Source organism: Arachis hypogaea, chromosome 2 (assembly GCF_003086295.3).
Source record: "Arachis hypogaea cultivar Tifrunner chromosome 2, arahy.Tifrunner.gnm2.J5K5, whole genome shotgun sequence".
Lineage (NCBI taxonomy): Eukaryota > Viridiplantae > Streptophyta > Magnoliopsida > Fabales > Fabaceae > Arachis > Arachis hypogaea.
In genome coordinates, this window is record NC_092037.1 from 98,095,998 (window position 1) to 98,101,339 (window position 5,342).

Sequence of the window (5,342 nt, forward strand, 5' to 3'; positions counted from 1 at the left end):
TTGTTGATTTTGGCTGTGCTACTGCTTCTGCTTTTTCTTGTACTTGATTTTGGAGTGTAGGAAAATGGACATTTTGATCTAAAGGACAGTTTTAAAATTAAGTTAAAATTTTAGGACTATTTTATAACGAAAAAAAGTCTGAAGATAAAATAAATTTTTGACCACTACATTAAAGACTAAAATTATACTTAACCCTTAAAAAGTATTCTACTTATTCTAATTCACTTTATTTATGTAATTAACATCATTCAAATAGGAAAAAAAATGTATGTAATATGCTATCATTACAAAGACTTTGTAAGTTTGTCATAATCTTTTTCCTCAAGTCATGATTCCCGTTATATGTCCATAATAATAGGGGTAATGCTACGGTGATGATGCCATTTTTTTTCCTCATGTGATGAAACTGTTGACATAACTGTAGAGGCAATTCGTTTATTATTTTTTGTAGGTTAATGAAGTATTGTATAAAATGAATTAGGTTTGGAGTTAGGTTTGGATTGCTCCATCTCTACGAGTTTTTAGATAAAGTCATGTATTTTTATCTGTCAAAAAAAAGTCTTTTTTTTTTCATCGAATCATGTACTTAACTCATCTTAATTAACAATTTTTAATTTTGTAACTATGATACGGGTATTAGAGACTCAGTTTGTGTTGTTTCAATTTTTTCGTGATTCAGTGTTTAAAATTTTTGCTAATAATTTTATATATCGGTTATGAAATGAAATAAATTTGGATATACGTGCGTAAGTTTTTTTTGTAGGTAACGTTAATAAGATAAATTAAATATCAAATTAAAAGATTTTTATTAAATAAATAAATTACACATTTTATTTATTAAAAAAGCATTTAATTTTTTAAATAAATAAATTAAATATTTTTTGTTTTAGAATACTAAAAAATAATAAAAGTTTTATTTAAAAATATATATAATTTAAAAAATATTTATTAATTTACAAAATATTTTTTATCTTATTTACAATACAAATGAGATAAATTATATTTCAAATACTAGTTTTTTTTAGTTGTTTTATAGTCCAATTATATATGTATCAAGTTACGATAAAAAATATATTTTTTTATTTTATTTTAAATTCTTAATATCAATTTGCAAATGAAATTTAGTCAATTAAAATTTGACTTATTTTATTTATACTCGATATATATTCTTAAAAATCGAAAGGTCCAATTTATATTCCGTATATTAAATCATCCCACATTTTAAAAAATATCACATTAGATCACATTTTAAAAAAATACCATTGTTAATCCAATATTAAAAATAAAAAAATAGAGTAAAAACCTTACCTAAATCTAAACCTAACACCCCTTTATAGAAATAGAAGAGTTCCAGAAAAAAAAAAAGTATAACGTATAGGCATCCCTTGTATGCCAACTCACTTCATCACATGAGAAAAAAGAATGACATCATCACCGTAGCATTCACCTAATAATAGGTGTGAATTATTAATTTGTTACAACAAATAAAGTAAGGCGAAGTCTCTAGTGTAGAAGGTGCTGTGCTTTCTACATGTGTAGACATGACGTGATCACTAGCAACTTGTGACACGTGTGTGAATTGGGAGGCAGATGTGACATGTTGCAGTATTAGTCTTCTCCCATGTTTAAGTCTGCTGCTAATATGATGTGATATAAAAATGTTGTTAGCTTCTGTAATTATTATTTATTAATTACATTAATGGTAGCTTTTTTTTTTTTGCCATAACATTAACGGTAGTTAATTCATATGAGATGAAGTTCTGCCTAGTTTTGTTGAATTTTTTAATTTTTGGAATGACTGCTAGAAAAAATTAGTGAGGCTCAATTTGCTATGGCAATGAAACGTTGGAATAAAGAAACGTGAGAAGTTTATTAATGGACTAAACACTGTGAACTTAAAAATATAATTTAAGAAAATTAATCTAAAATTTAAAAGAAAAAGCAAGTTTAGACTTTTGCTTTTAAATAAAAAACATATAAATACATACCCAAAAAAATATTTTGTAACATTTATTATTGTGCAATAAAATTTTAGTGTATTAAAAAATTTATATACATATTTATGTTAATTTTAAAATATAAAATACTTAAATTATAAAAATAATTAATTACAAAATATTATTATGCACTCCTCTATCATTTATTATAATAATATAATAATAATAATGATGATTCCTAAACTTCAATTAAATTCTTATCATACCAAAAATTTAACTAATTCAATTTAACTTATTAAAGCTTTTTTAGTCTATTTATTTTAATAAAAACATCATAAAATAATACATAGATATTAAATCAACGAGATATTATAAGGTAGTGGAACGAAAAAAGATAAAATAAATCACATAAAATATTATATCCTCTAGTAGTTTATAATAATATTCAATTTTTACATAAATATCTACACATTATAGGAATTTATGATAATAATCAATTTTCTCATACATTTTTATACTATATAGTGATTTATGTATAACTTTTGAAACATCTACACCCTATAATATATTATTGATATTTTCTAAAATTTATATAATTATATAATTCACGCAATTCGTTTTATATATACTAACGAATTAAACCCTAAAATAGTCCATAAATATTGGTGTTGTGAACTAAAAGCATTCTTGAGATTCCAATTGCGTTAATTACGTTTCTGAGATCGACAAAAGTGCATCATATTAGTCTTAGACCTATTTTTTATTAATAATGTGATGACGTAGACTGTTAGTGATAAGTGTCACTCTATGGTTAATCCTTGATCCATTTTTTATTAATATTTATCTATCATTTTATGATATTTTTATTAAAATAAATAGACTAAAAAAATTTTAGTCAGTTAAATTGAATTAGTTAAATTTTCGGTATAATAAAAATTTAATTTAGGTTTAGGAACCATCATTATTATTATATTATTATACTAAATGACAGAAAAATGCATAATAATATTTTGTAATTATTTTATAATTTAAGTATTTTATATTTTAAAATTAAAATAAATATGTATATAATTTTTTTAATACATTAAAATTTTATTGCACAATAGTTAATGTTACAAAATATTCTTTTGGGTATGTATTTATATGTTTTTTTATTTAAAAGCAAAAGTCTAAACTTGCCTTTTTCTTTTAAATTTTAGATTAATTTTCTTAAATTATATTTTTAAGTTTACTAATGTTTAATCCATTAATAAACTTGTCATTTTTATTTTTGGTATTAACTTGTCATGTTTCTTTATTTCAATATTTCACTACCATAGCAAATTGAGTCCACTAGTTTTCTCTAATCATTCTAAAAATTAAAAAATTCCAATAAAACTATGCCCAACTTCATCTCACATGAATTAACTACCGTTAATGTTATGGCAAAAAAAAAAAAAAAAAAAAAAAGCTACCGCTAATGTAATTAGTAATTACAGCAGCTAACAACATTTTTATATCATATCATATTAGTAGCAACTTAAACATGAAAGGAGACCAATACTGCAACATGTCACATGTGCCCCTTAATTTACATACGTGTCACAAGCTGCTAGTGACTACGCCATGTCTACACATGTAGAAAGCGCAGCACCTTCTACACCGGAGACTTCGCCATAAAGTAACATAGGTAACTTAAATGATAAGTATATATGATGAGTTAACTCAGCATTGAAACATGCAATATGTGGGCTCATTTTTTATATAAAATAATAGAATTCCGTTAAGGAGATAATGAATTATTTGTACAATGTTTATAATGGATTATTGAGTTATAAAATAAACATCTCTCATACTATCTAAAATAATCATCTGAATACTAGAGATAATAAACATCTTCTCAAAAAATTAAATTGATTTTGAGGTTCACAAAGGATCAAACTCTTGACCTTTCAAATCTAATGCTCTAATACCATGTCATGATACCACTCATCCCAAAAGCTTCAGCTAATAAAAAAAGGTAACACTAATAATTATATCTTTAATACTCCATAAACCTCCATTGTACGCATTGTATAAATATTTTATTGGCTCCTCATACTTTTCTAAAATAATATTGCCTTTTTACTTCAGGAAAAATTTCTACGTCAATAATGTTGATCAAATAATAAGTAGAATTGTAGAAAGCTGAATTTTGGTGAAACTTTCTAGTCAACAAAAATTCAATTTCCCCCTATACGTACTCTATTATAATATTATCAAGCATTTAACTTATGCAAAAGGATTTTATGCTAATAATATCTAATTGTATATCGTTAAGACTAGTCAAAATATGTCAAAATATTTAGTTAAATAATAAAATTAAAAATCGGTGAAACAAATATTCCATCATCATTATTAAAAGTTTGGAAAATTTTCAGATGTTCCATTTGCTTTAATGAAACACTGGTATGGCAAGTACGGTCCGGTTGGATGTAACAAATTTGTCGTGTTGTGTGAAATGAAATACCACATACATCCTTAAAATTTGTCTAAAAAGACAAAAAAAGGCAGCTGTCAAGACAGCCATGACTCTATGAAGAAGTTACTAAAGCCGAGTTTTGCAAAGTAAGCGCCATACAGCGTAAAACAGTTGGACTAAATACTAATCATAAAGGTCTTGTGAAATGTGAACAAAACCACCTATTGGTGCAATAAAATCCTACTGGGTTGTGGCCGAGTTCATTTTGGTAACAATGAATAAATTCTCACTTTATGTATTGAATTTGGCATTTTTAATGGAATTAATAATTTATATAATAAAATAATAATAATAATAATAAACAAAGTAAATATTAATTCAAAAATATATAGTAAAAATTATAAAAAAACAAAAGAATAATAAAGTTCCATAAAAAAATATGGATTAATAAAAATAATTAAAAAATTTATATGAATAATAAATATTTAAAATTTCATTACAAAAATACAATAATATACATTAGAGAACATTTAAAAAAATCTAAACAAAAACATCTAAATAAATAAAAAATTGATAAAAAAAACAACACTTAGAAAAAATATATTAAAAATAATAGTCTAAATTTTTTTTTGTAAAGTACAACCATAAAAAATTACAAGAATTTTGATTATTGTTCCTAGTATTTCTTATTATAAATGAAATTGAATAATAAATTAACAAAAAAAAAATTTAATTACTTTCCAATATAACAATTAAACGGAAACACAAAAAATATAATTTATTACTTTTGAATTAAAATGTGGTTGAAGAAAAAAATTTCAATTTTGTTACAAAAGCATTTACCATTCAACACTTAAATTCAATCTTATTTAATAGGTAAAAGCTAGTGCACTCCAAGTAAAGTAGTGAGTGCAGCACTATTTAAAAGTTAACCTACTATCAAAGGTTATAAGGTAAATTAAATT